Here is a 14,951-nt window from a genome sequence, read left to right as displayed (position 1 = left end):
GGATGTATGTTCAAATTTCAATTGCTGCAAATAATTTCAAGCAACCTTCACAACAGTCCAATCTGAACAACAAAAACTTTGGTAGATGTCTCCGATCGGACAGTTGACTCGTTAAGCTGTTGAGTTTATTTTGTCAGAAAAGCCAGAAGGTTAGCACTAAGATTTTCACTTGTGTTTAACAAACGTCTGCATTTAATTTAATATGCTGTGATATTGTGCTGATTCCACAGAAGGCCGTTGTCCAACAGGTGCAGGCTAACAGGCCTTGGATAGACCTAAAACAAGTCAGAGCAACACTGTAGCGTAGTTGGTAAATTAAACGGAAGTACAGCATGCACGTCTTTCTTATAAACAAAAGGTTTAAGTGCAGTTGTTTGTTATTCTACAAAAACACTAGCAACATTTTATTTGTTACAGTTTAAAAGTCATTTTTAGAACTGTAATGTTGTTTTTAAGTACTCGTATTAGTTCTTGTTATCGTCTAGTACCCAAATGTAAATACTTGTACTTGTATTTGGTCTAAAAAAAAATGCTATCAGTGGATCCCTAGTCATGGGAGAACCAGTACTTTGGTACCAAGTCGTTACCAAAGTTCTGAGAGTGTGACGGCACTCATTTTTTCAGGGTTAGCGTATACGTGTACAAGCCTTTCCCAATGACTATAGGCTGTGGGCAGCCTGCTACCGTCTAATTAGTCCCACCACATGTTCACAATTAACCTAAAATATTTTTAAACTTCTCTCTAACATTGTGTTGTGCGCTGTTGCTCTGTGTCTCACTTCCAGTAAAAGTATCCGCTATTTGATTGACCAGTGGACAATCTCCCCTCACTCTGCCCCTCCAGTCTAGTGACTGTTGCACACGCTCTACAGAGAAACACCTCCTCCACATGCAGCTCCTGCTGTTGTTAAAATGGAATTGGGGGTGAATAAATTGTTTTTTGGGCGACTTTATAAAACATACTGCTGAAGTCAACAGAGAAACATACAAGGAGCTAGAGAAACAGAAAGAGGTGGGGTGGAAAAGTCTACCTTGTAATCAGAAGCAGATTCTCAGTAAGGTGCTATTCTATGATTTCCATATATCATAACAAGATATTACTGGCTTATTAGCTAATTCTGATGACATTTATCAGTATTTGAGTCGTTTCATAGCAAATACATTATGAAGAGAAGTTCAGGACTCTTGTAGAACAAAGTTTTATTACTCTGTACCCACAACTGCACTATAATTCCCTTCAACGTGCCCTCAACATTTATACCTATTTTAATTAATTACCTGTGTTAATTGCTAAGAATATGCTTCCATTCAGCACCTACAGGGTCTGCAGATATTTAACCAATAGTGTATCTCCTTCCAGTTTAACCTGTCCTGCGTCACTGTTTTCCACTCATCTGCATCAGCATGTAAAGGTTGGGTTTTATTAAGTCGGGCTTCCTTTCGGTCCCACCCCAGGATGCAACCTGTAAAAGAGGTCAGGTCATGTCGCAGCAAATGAAACAGTCAATCCCTTATATTATGCACTCTGCTATGTACAATAACTTTCTCAAAGGCTCAAATAGTTCTGCGGGTCGTTATTAGAAAAACAGACACTGATCTTTTACCAAATGTCAGTAGATATTGTGCTCATGTGGAGTTATTTCTGCCCATGGACAATGTTCAGCATTAAAACCGCTCTGTGAGATAGCAGTGTGATTTATGTGATACCTTGACATTTTCAAGCCATGAGCCTTAGATAGAATTAGGAATTTTAACAAGGTTACCAAGCCACTTATGTGCAAATGAGGGATAAGAGCATGTACTTTCTTAAGAAAAGCAAATAAAAAACTAAGATTCAAAATGCCAGGGGGAAAGTGCAGAAGATATGGGGTTAAAGTGATTTTTCATTTGGCTGATTAAACACACACACAAGTATGATTTTTGTCCTGCAGTGAGAAACATGTACAAGCCTCAACTAGCATGGTCTACTGCTGCTACATGTGCTGAATCTGAAATAGATTCACAGGCACTTTTAGCTCGCCCTGTCGATTACTGGACCTAAAGCTTTTCCCAAATGCATCCAACTCACTAACGTTAAGATCTTGCAAAAACATAACGCCAGATGCACTTGCCAAATAGTCGTAGAACGCATTATGGTCCACTTCAGCCGCAATGACTCTGCCTTTCTGAAAACACACCTACGTCCTCATATCACTATTTCAAAGTCAAACGTTGGTTTAACACATTTTTGTGTTAATGCATCACAGAGGAGGGGGGAAAGGTGTCTATGTGAAAGTAGGCCATTGGGAAGACTGATGGATAGCATTACGCCAAACGGGCCATTATGAGAGAGCCGTGGATCATAAACAAATGACATAACGATCACAAGGTGGTGTAGGAGTGTAGGAGGGGAAGATGGGTATTCTATCTGGCGACATGAAACGCAGCAGTTAACGTGTTCCACTTATGATAAATCAAAGAGGCACTGAAGGGAGGCCAAGCCTGTCCACTACTTGTGCTCTTAAACGACAAACACAGTCCGTCAGGGTTGCCTTCATCTCTCTATCTTCCTGGGTTGTTTGTTTTTTGTCTCATTTACCTGCATATGTATAAAAACGCAACCCTCTGCTTCCTTCTTCCTCTGTCTTTGCAGCAGCAGGTAAAAAGCGGCAGAGCGGCTCGGTCATTCGGGGGGCTCTGTGATCTATGTTGATGACACTGACTTGCAAGCACCTACAGTCCCACAAACTCCATTTGGAGTGACCTTAGTCATAACCCAGTCTCACACCGCTGGCTCCGATAGATACCGCCATTTATCATAAAGGATCCTCAAATTGGCCTTCTGACAATGACTTCCACATCATAAATGAGTAAATCAACAACTACATACATACGGAAATATACAAATAGCTGTAATTATCTGCTGGGAGGGAGGCATTATTAGTCATAATAATGGGTCATGCCAACCTGGTAGAGTTGTTAAAGGCAGCCTTTTACTCATTACCAAAGAGGAGTCTTCAGAAGGTGTCCAAGATTTGTACTGTTTAAGCTCTACCAAATCTCTGAAATTTACAGCCTTCAATTTAATAAACAGTTGGTTCTTGTTAATTAGTGACCGCCATCACATCTCCTTGTGTGTATCCTGTCACCTCAAAGTTTAACTACTTAAAATATATCGAGACATGCACCAAATAAGCACAATATAAACTAAAATACTTTGAATATTAATGCTTTTTTTTTTTTAAATGCGAGGCCTCACAGTGGGCAATAATGTAGGACCTGCTTAAAGTGCCTCATCTACTGTTGATATTGTAATTTCATGGTGGATATCCACAAATTTGCCAATAATCAAATAATCAAAACACACGCTGTGAACCTGGGGCAGTTGTCCAATCTTCCCAGTTGGTAATCCAGTCTCGATTAAAGTAAATGTAACATAAGTGGCATAAATTAATCAAATTTCACTAATTTTTCTTTTGAGGACTCCACTTACATCATATAGTGCATAACCCATTAAGTGTTTAATGTGCTTCACCTCCTTAAGCCCCATTTCTGTTTTGAAGTCAGACTACATAATATTTGTAAAATAATTTTAGGTTTATTTTAACTTTAAGTTTTGATCGTATTTGCATAAACTCTGGGTCAAATGAGCTCATCAGAGACAGATTTAATCACAGCGCTTCGAGTAAACTAAAGAGTAACTCCTCTAGGTTTTAGAGTAAGAAACAGACAAACCACACGCAGCTTGTTGGTTTGTTGTTAGTTAAATTCTGTACTTAAGATGGTTTCAGCACCTATTCTACATTTCACTGGCCGGCCCAGCGGTCAAGTATCTGTCAATCAAAACTACACCCAGGAGGGAGAGACCTATCAGTCCAGAACAACTGTGTGATAGCACAGCACTTCCTATCCGCTAAGGAAATGGTTGAGCAAATTCAATTTAATCCAAATGAGTTCAATTAATACTTGATGTTATCTAATTTGAGAAAATATTATGTACGGGCCATTATTAATTTACTGTAGCTCAACATTCAGGTCCTGTGCGAGCATCTAAAATGAGTCACAGTTTGAAGTTCAACCCGTTTTGAAGGTTTCACAGTGGCCTCTGGGTTTTTCCTCAGTGAAAAGCAGCAGCAGGATTCCAAATTTATTCATTCACTCTCTTTGTGTCTTCCTGCAGTCCCAGCCAATCATTGCTTGTAACCATAGTCCCGTTAGAATAGTACCGTATGTCAGAAATATGGGTTTAGCTGCCAGAAGCCTATATTTGGTGCCAATATTCCACATTTTTTCTCCATCTTCACACCAAAAGTTTGACTGTTTGTCTCATATTTTCTGTTTCTGCCAGCATGTAGAAGTCTACTAAAACCCAAACTAATTAAATTGTGATTAATGAGTTATAAACTTCTGAAGGCACAGTGACCAGTCCCAGCTATTCAACAGCAGGTAAACCGAATAAATAACTGAGATTAAAAGCCTAACAAACTTTATTATTATTAATTATCAGACATTTAAATTACTAAATAAACGTGCAACATGCAGAGAACATATTTATTTAATTCTAGAAGAAATAAATGAGCAGTGGCTGTCTTGAGTTCAAATCAACCCATCAACCAAAACTCCCCTTTGAAACGGTTTGATTCAGCTGAGGTGGAACAGGAATCAATAGCAATGTTCTCGCTTACAGAGATGCAGCCTCAACTTGTAGAAACTCAACCTACTGCCCTGAAGGAAACAGCAAAACTGTTTATATGTGTAAGTGTGAGAAAAAGATGAATAAAAAAAGAGCAAAAGTATTTCCTGCCCTTTTTTAAAAAGAACATCTGCTGATCCTTGCAAGTGGTTACTACAGGAACATGAGTTTTTTTATGAATGGTGGTGTTGTTAAAGGGAGACTTTTACTCATTACCAAAAGCTTTAGGAGTCTTCATAAGGTGTCCTTTAGCAGGACTACCCACGGAGTAAATATCAACTAATAATAGGCAATAGAAGACAATACTATACAGCTAGCTGTGCATTTAGACTATAAAGTTGTGTCTTTGTTTGCTCTGAAGGCATAACACTGACACATGACTCATTTTAGAGCTGCAGATGTCCTATTATTCCAGGCGCAGTAAATTGTGTATTTGAAATTCAATCTCTTATTCATGTTGTAGTAATTTGTCATTTTTGGCGCTGCAGATTTGTAAACTTACAAACGTAATCATATTTTTTTCTCTTTGTTGCAGCAGATGCATTTTGTAGCAATTTATTTTTTGTTAAAAGGGACATCACCAATTTTACATTAGCTTACTGGGCTTGTGAAAACAGTTGTAAAATGTCAAAGATGTTGACACAGGAGGTGCATAAGCTGCAGTTTTTAGACGTTCATGTCATGAACATCTGAGACATAATCAAGACAATACAGCTGTCTCCACTGGCTGCAGAAGAAATTGTGTTGCCTTTTTGGGTTTCAAGACCATTTACTTCCATTTTACACATGTAACTTAGTAAAACATGCTAGTGGGAGGTGTAAGACGTCAGGAAATTCTGGACTCTGTTGCATCAGTTTTGATCTTTCTTATTTTGATCCGTCTCTCGCAAGTTCCCTAACTTTATGGAAGTGAAATGTGTGATTGTTCTTCCTTTCTATATCAACAGTTGTGATCATTTTTTTAAGTTACTCCAATGTAAGACATGGGGGACAAAATCCACAGTGAAGATAATTTGAGGCTTCAGAAGTCTGTGTCACATCAAATGTTTTTTTTTTTTCGTCTTTAGTACAAAATTCAGCCTCTTTTGTGTTTCCTTGCTGAGCTTCAGCTTAGGAACAGTAGAACAAAAAGGCATTTCTGAACTTAAAAGAACATAACTTTGGACGATACCCACTTGATTTGTCTAATTCAGACTGCTGAGGCTTCACACTAACTTTTTCTTAACTTTAGAAAGGATTTGTTGCATTAAGAAAAAGTCTCTTTGTAGTCACTGTGGACGGGAGGAACAACTACGGCAACCAGCAAGTCTTCTTGTGAGTGAACAGTGAACTTCTTTAAGTTTTAATGTGTGTTTCTGTTTACCCTCTAACAAAGCTGAGCTATCACTAACGAGGAGGAGAGCGGAGGGAACAGCACTGGGAGAAAGAGACAAAAATACTGTATATGTTGGGCGGTGGTCAATTTCCAAACTACAGAAATGGGAAGTAAAGTGCAACTAAAATTGCATTTAAACACCAGTTACAATCAGGCCCACCCTTAAACAAAAATCAACACAAATACATTCCATTCACATGCATTCGATATACAAATTGTCAGCGTGCCTATCCTGCAATTTGATTGAAATTGCTGTCACATCACTTGCCAATTACAAGAAGTGTGTGATTACAGTGATTGCTTTCAAAATGACCGTCCCTGAATGTGCTGTCACTCTTGCACATTTAATTAAACCAATCAGTGTGAGTGTGATATTCGCCTCTCAACCAGACATCACACAATCACACAGAGTCTCTCTTTCAGCTGGATGTTTTATTGGACACTTAAAACCTTGTTGTGTGGATATGTTGTGTTTTCTCAGCATGCAAGATAATATGTTGCATATTTTGATATTTAACAGTAAAGCAAGATTCAATGAAAACACAGTGAAGTAAACCTTGCATTTGATCACACTGTCCAATAAGGTATGTGTTCAGTACGGTGGACTTTGGTGGACTGTCACACATTTTGCTGAAAGAACATTTTGTTTTATCCTTCAAGGTTAAAATCTTTTTAAATGGTTGTGTTAATGTTTGAACTTGAACTGCAAGTCACAACAAAAAGCAACAAGAGCCTTGGAAAGACAAATTCTAGGATTTACAAATGTCACGGATCTCTTTAAAGACTGGGTGTAAAGATGGTAAGAAAAGAGAGGTGAAATTGCGTGTCTTCACACTAAGCACTACAGTGTGGAGAAAAGAATTATTATCTAGGGTATAGTTGTAAAAATCCATTGAAGGGGTGTTAAAGTGAAACTCAAATTGGCATCCTATTTTCTTTTCCCTCCCTTCCTGTTGTATCACCTTTGCTCTCAGCTCATTACAGTGGACAACAGGAAAGAAAACAAACTTTTCATTACAGGTAATGATTGAAGATGAAAAATTGTGGAAGTGCAAAATAACTATTATGATGAGTGGTATGGTTTGACCCTTTTAAGTTGGAGGGACATATTCCCTAAAATAACTTGATTGGTTGAAACTACTTCTGTTAATGCTAAAATCCAGAGATGGTCATAGTTTATTTCAGAGCCTGATGTGGTTTCCCTGAGCTCTCAGTCCGAGTAAAAGCTGTTGAATCTGGGTGTGGTCAAGGAAACACAATTTAAAGTCTACCTTCTCTAAAAGCAAACTGGTGCAGTCCCCTGCCGACTACACCAATGTGAAAGCCATCAGATCCACAGACTGGAAACTCATGTCATCATGTCAATGGTTAAATGAGCTATAATTATACATAATGTGTCAATGTGCAGCACTAATCACGGGAGAGGGATGTTGTGGTCTGCAGGGGAAGCAGACTCTCCTCTCGTTTTTGGAATAAAGAAAATGAAAAAGGTTAAAGGTTATATGCAATTCACTGACAGAAGTCAATTAAAACTCACCAAAACAGTCTGTGTTACACTTTCTACAGTCTTTCTAACAATCACTTGGTTGAAATAAACCCTTAGTTCACCAAGTTAGATGTGAAAATATGCAATATGTAACGTCAAAGTACGTCCGCTAATAGCTCTTATTGCCACTGACAGGCTCAGATTGTGACTCAGAGAGCGTCTGACAAGATTATGGAAAGCATCCCTACAGAGACTGACCTTTTGTTGAACAGCCGTAATATCAATATCACACGCCACCGGATTCCACAAAAACAAGAGAAACTAAATACAAATCACCTTTATTTACATTGTTCCAAAAATCACCAACTCTGCTTTGGTCAAAATAAATCTGTGGATGAGAAAAACTGTTTCAGTCACTCTGCTCAGCAGCACATGGAGCAGACTGGCTGTGTAAACAAACCACAGAGAAGCTGCAAGAGCAACACAGGCAGAGAGTTAGGAAGTCACGACTGTTTATCTTCACGTAGAAAATGTATGTATGCATGTTTTAAATCTATTACAGAGGGAGAAAGTCCAACGGACAAACCGATCACTGGCTCTAGATTTCTCTAGTTTCTCCTACACGCTTTGAATAGGAGGGTGAGACGAGGGGGTTGAAATCTGAAACTACCCGACTAGATGCCATTAAATGCTACACGCTGGTCTTTTAAGGAAAGGATATTTATTTTTATTGTTAGATTATCTAGCTGATGATATGTCTCTCCTTGGCCAGGACGACGACTATCACCAGACAAGATTAGCAGCAAGTTTGAAAATGTTTTCTAAAATGCTGCTTTTTGTTCACTGCTGTCCTGGTTAACACAGAAAATGCACTATTTTAATGCATGTTCTACACTGCTGGTGTGTTTTGGACATAACTAACTGCACCACCATTCAGTTAGCAAAACCTACATGCTCCTAAATGCAGCCATACAACAGATTCCTAACAAATACAACAAACTGAGAGGTTGTTTCAGACCCTGCTCTCCATATCTATTAGCATTTATAAGGCAAACATTGAACCACACGTTTCAGAAGCAACTCAAACACTTGATTACACTGATATTGCCGAGCTTTGAGAAAAATAAGTTATCAGCTTTGCTTTGATGAAATGGTCTCATCGCCATGACAACCCCAGCAAGGGTGCCAAATCCCCCATTTCTTAGTGAAAGTCAATGATCTATGGCACACTGATTGGTATATTGACATCCATCATTTTTCTTTTCATTCTGCCGAGCTAAATACACAGCCGTCCAGCAAATGTCACCACTAATCTGTCCAGTGTGCAGCGGTCGCAAAAGTGTGGCGACCTTTTTATTGTACTTGTGAGGGCACTTTCACAGAGGATTTGCACAGGATTTGAAGCACTTCTTTCATGTTTTCATTTTTCCAACATGGCTGGAAAGACTTCCATTCAAAACAAACATAAAAAAAAGGCCAAACTGACCAATAAATCTAGTGATTTGTGTGAAAAAGAAATGCAACCCTAAAGCCTGTAGCACAGAAAACCGACTGACGTATACAAAAGCAAAGCCAGAGCACACAAATCTAAATATGCAAATACACAGATACATCACAGGTGCACACTGTGTTCCTACATGTACGTACATTCACATGGTTGTCTTCATCTATATTTAGATCCTATGCTGTTTCAAAGAAACAACACATGTTGTGCTGCATGAGGTTGTATCCTTTGTATGTCCGCTGTGGAGAGATATAATAATCAGTTTTTCTCACAGGAAAAATTACAGTATTTCCAGAACGCCTGTTCCTTGTCTCAAAACTTTATAAATGCAGCCCACATTTTTTAATCATGAGAAAGGGGGTAATTATTTTTCACAACATCTCATCTAAAAATTTTTCAGTGGAGATTCTGGATCTGAAGTGTATAGGCCAAACCTCTAGTTAAAAGGTTACTGGCATGTACATTTTAAAGAGGTTTACAGCTGAGTAACAGCAGTTTGTGAAGTGATTTGTAATTTTGTTTTGGCATTAAGATACTTTTATACAATTATTTTTTATCTTTTCATTTGTAGGTTTTTATATTAAATGGTTATGAGTAGTCAGGAATTGTCTCAAAAACTGTTTTTAGTTCAAAATAATTATAGAAATTATCAAAAAGGTTGTCACCCCATTCCATCTGCCTCTCAGGGCTTTAGCTGAATTATAAAAGGAAAATTATAGTTTTATGTGTCACCTTATGGTAACGTGGGTGCAAATGTTGTACAACATTTTCAGCATGATTCTGGTAAAAAATGTAAATTCCCCAAGCTGACCAAAATGGATGTTCAAAAGACAACTTTTTTCTGGTCTGCTGGTTAAGGTTTAGTTAAAAAACACTATTTGGTTTGGGTAAAGACTGTGTTCATGATTGAATCAAACAAGCATTTATTGTTGGTAGGTGAGAGTATGTATCATGATCTGCTGTCTCTTTGACTTCCAATCCATCCCCAGGACATTTATTGGCAGCCTTAGGTCATCAAGCCATTTCCACCTTTACTTCTTTACAAAAACATTAGATTTTTGAACAATGAAAAAATGAATGATTTGATTTGTGGAAGAGCAAATGAAAACTGCAACAGCCATTTATCTTTAAAAGCGTTCACAAAGGCAGTCCTCATTTCAAAGAACCTAGTTAACTGGTAATTAAATTAAACGTATCAGTGGGTGTATTTTGGAGAGAGCAAGCGTGGCCATTTCCTCCTGCTTTCAAACTTTATGCTAAGCTAAGCTAAACTTTAAGCTAACCATATCCTGCTGCAGCTTAATACTTGGCGCACAGACATGTGTGGTGAGTGGTGTCGATCTTCTCATCTAACTCTCTGCAAAAAACCTCCACCTGTTCTCCAGTAGCAGAATTATATCCAGAGTAACAGTCAACTTATGTTTGAAAGACCACAAATTGTCCATAAAAGGCAGAAGCCGCTTTATAATGTTGAAAGTGTGCATTATCTACCTGTTTAAGTACTGACAAGACCTTGTGTTTTTCAAGTACCTGAAACAAGGTGTAAATACGGCCTTCTGTTTTTACTCAGATTGCATCAAGTGGATCAGTTAAAAAACAGAGATTTATCTGATTTACATGAGAAGCTGTTTTATTGCCTCTTTGCCTTATATGACTGGATTACTTGCTAGTTTCCATCTGTTTATTCCATGTACTGTACATTTCCATTCATGAAATAATGGCACGCATGCTTTCGTGAAAACACGTCGTGCTGTTTGCAACTAATGCTCCAGATTAGTGTGTGAAATCATCACGTGGCATATTGTACAATCAGGATAAAAGTCCCCTAATAAATCACTTGAGAAGAAAGGCACACTTGCATTTTGCAGTTTTGGAACTATTCTACGAATCAATGCGATGTAATGAGCTGTATTACCATAAAACAAGAGCTATTTGCAAAATTGTGCTTCTGCCAGATTTGGTATAAAACTCTGCTTGATGTTATGTAAATGAAGGCGCTGCATGAATACGTACTTGATCAAGGCAAAAAACATGTGACACATTATATCATAAGACGGTGGATTTGAGTGCCAAACGGTGTCTCTGAGATTGTTTCTTGGTAATGTAGCAATATTACTTTACAAGTGAAAAGATCCCTAGTTACACATACACTGCTGTTTGTTTGTTTGGCTGTTTTGATTTATTTGGAGCTGTAACTGATTCAGTTTCATTTGAACTAACACTACAGGTTTTAAAAAGCTTGGACAGAAAATGAATCTGCTTTGATAATTGTTTATCATCAACAGGTTGTTGGACAGAAAAGGACTTTTTCCTGTTTTAGTATAGTGGGCATTTATTTTATTTTTTTTATCCTTCTGTTTTTAAAATTACTTCTTAACTATACTGAAAAATCATTTATACGCCTTGTTGCCGAGAGTTAGATGAAAAAGTTAATGCCACGGTAAATATGAAGCCAGCAGCTGGTTAGCTTATCATAGCAAAAACACTGCAAATGGACAGAGCCATGCTAGCCATTTCCAGTCTTTATGCAAAACTAGGCTAAGCTCATCGGCTGCTGACTGTAGCTTCATATTTAACAGAGATGGGAGTGGTAACTCTCTCATCTAAATCTGGGCAGGAAAGTGAATAAACACATTTTCAAAATGTTGAACTATTGCGTTAAGAACAAAATGGATTCTGCAGGGACTGTAGACTGATGGAAATGAGACTGAAAGTTTCAGAAAAAGCCAGTAAGTAGACCTGGAATGAAGATTATTTTGTTGTTTAATGGTTTATTTTTCAGTAGTGGTATCATTATGGTCCTGTAGTTATTTTTCGTCTTTTTTAAAAACTGTAGTAACATCAAAATTGTTGTCACAGAAGAATGTTTGGCCAAAATTAGCTAAACATTTTCTCACACTCAGTTTGTTGCCATCTGAAACATGTTTGGAGAAATTGGACCAACTTGTTTTGTTTTCTGTTACAAACTTATTAGTTGTGGTTGTTTTAGTTATGATTTACTGTAACTAGACTAACTGATGTCAGATGCCGCTGCTTCCTGCGTTAGAAAACATTTTTAAAAAGGTTGAAGTCAGTTGTTATGTAACATGATTCTGTTAACGCTGTGTTTGTGGTTAAAGGTCGGACTGAGCTGGATTACAAGAAAAAGAGGCAGAGATGCACACACTACCTGCCATTCAAGAACGTCTGGAAAAGCAACTTAAACCAAAACTAATATCACAGGATGCTGTTTGTGATTCAAAAGGCAGTGTGCATAATAAAGGTCTTTTATTCAAACTCACACAAAGAGGCAAATGCTCTCCCCTACAGATTATGCAACTCACACTGAGCATATAAAAGCAGATACGTACTTCACAGTTTGTCTGATGAAATGAAAAAAGTGAATGGAACCAAACAAGGGAGGATTTAAGATGTTCACCACCAGTGAACCCTGGTACTGCTGTTCTTCCTACTTGCCGGATAATGCTATCACTAGTTGTCCCCTGACGTCTTAATTCCACCTGTAACTTCTGAAAACATACAGTCATAAATCTCCTCGCAGCTTTACAGTACGCTTTTGTTGCTACTTTGTCCTCATAACCCAGGGTTCAGTGGTTCCTATAGCCCGCATGTAGAAGGTTTTGTGTGTGCCACGATGCAAACGCAGTATCCTCTCTGTAGATACATGGTAAATGGGGTGCAATAATATCGATACACTTACAACACTACAACAATAATGTTCACTTTTTGTTGATATTGTCAGAAAATGTGTAAATACAAGAACATGTTTATTAGTGGGGTAATATGGTAGTTAAAGCTAGGGTAGGTAAGGTATTTCAGAAGAAATCAAAGTCAATGCTCGGACAATCACCTGCATGAGATGAATTGGGTCGACCTTCACTGCAGTATTTTACCATCGGGCCATTATGGTGGTACTTGCAGAGATTTTTGGTTGAATGTTAAAGTAAACACGTTGTGTCTTGTGCTTAAAGTTGCTGCAGGCTTTCACTTTATGAAACCAAGACCACAATTTCTCCCTGAAGGACTAAACATAAACATAAAAAAAAGTTTTAAACTGCTTTAGTTGCTGTGAGTAGATATTCTAATCCAAGTGCAGATACTGTAGGGAAACAAATGAAAGATTTTTGCTGATTTACTGTTTCAATATCAACACTTTGCAATTTGCCAGATACATAATGAACATTTCTTCATTTTGATGTTGCATATTAGTTGCATATAAATGTAATTTCTGAGAGACAAGGTTGATTTGCACTAAATACACAAGTGTATTTTGGGATAAACGCAGGGACATGAATATGCACAAACTGTCCACATGTTCATGTTCCTGTGAGACACAAACACGTGCCATCTTTAAAAACACAATTCTCCTAGAGACAATAGGGAATATTTATCCACCTGTCTACATGGTAAATGGACTGTACTTACAAAGCACTTCTCTGCATAAGCAGGACAATGCGCTTGACAATACCTCTCATTCACCGATTCACACACACCGGTGGCGGTGGAGCTGCCATGTAAGACGATGGCCAATTTCGGGGTTCAGTGTTTTGCTCAAGGACATGTTGCCATGCAGGAGGAATCAAGGACAAAACACTCTACCTCCTGAGCCACAACCGGCCCGTCAATCAATCATTTGTTCATCGATTCACTGAATTTACATGATGGTAAAAAACACAATAAAAGCCAAATGCATTATTTTCATTGTGGTCCTCTATAACCACACCACGAGTGTTTTTATGGGCAGAGGATATGTTATCTGCCACAGGGAGCATAGTGTAGGGACAGTCAGCTGGGCTCAGTACATCAGAATCAATAAGAATAATGATGAAAGAAAGTAGTGCAAGAAGTCAAGAAGCATAAATAAACATGTAGCAACTTGACCCAAGGTTGAGATGTAGCTGTTTATTTGCTCCTGGCATGTTATTTATCACCTGCTTCAAATGCAGAGGACATTCATTTAAGTATAAATTTGAGGTACTAGGAATTTACTTTGAGTCTTACCTTTTCATGACACTTTTATACTTCTACTCCATTTCAGAGGGAAATGCACTTTTTTATGTCACTACAATTGTTAGACAGCTTTTGCAATTGAAAACTACAAAGTGCTTATAAAATCTGATATTTTGTAGGAACTGAAACAACCATCGGTCACCAATGAACCAATGAACAATCAACCAATTTCAATGGAGAAAATAATCAGCAGATTAAATTAAAAACAGTTTTATAGAAAATAGCTTGTATAATCCTGCTTTCACATTAATGCCTGAGTACTGATAATCTAATGATAACATATATAATAGTATAACAGTCACAGGAGGGATTTTTCTGCATTGAGCACTTTATTTTTAATACTTTAAGGACATTTTATTGATTATACAAACTTATTTTTACATAAGGCGCCCTTATTAATGCTTTTTATTAAGTATTTACAGTGTGGTATTGGTACTCTTTAAATGTGAGAGTTAATACTCTGATACTCAGTAGGCTGTTGTCTATTGGTAAGACGGAATCCAGCTCACTTCAAGCAGTATAACATCTGTGTGTTTGACTGACATTGCCATTATTTTGTCATGGTCCTGAATTACTTTGCTGTTTACCAAAGATAAGAATAGATTATATGCACCTCCTGGCCAAACAGTATGCCCCTACAGAAGACTACTGTAATTGTGAGAGTGATAACAATAACATCGATAGCCATATTTTTATGTATTCCAGGCTTTAAAACATTCACTAAAGAACAGAATTATAACTCAAGTCAGACATTACCGGTGAGGAGTCTTCTTATCAGGAATAAATCTGAATAAATATGAATTTACAATGCTTAAAGTCAAAATAATTTTCCAGAAGAGTACATGAATATAGATTTATCTATTTAACAAATTCTGATTTTTGACCTGCTTCTTTTATATTGACA

The sequence above is a fragment of the Morone saxatilis genome, unplaced genomic scaffold (assembly GCF_004916995.1).
Source record: "Morone saxatilis isolate NCDOM2014 unplaced genomic scaffold, NCSU_SB_2.0 Contig6, whole genome shotgun sequence".
In the NCBI taxonomy this organism is placed as follows: Eukaryota; Metazoa; Chordata; class Actinopteri; family Moronidae; genus Morone; species Morone saxatilis.
Note: the sequence above shows the minus strand (reverse complement) of the source record.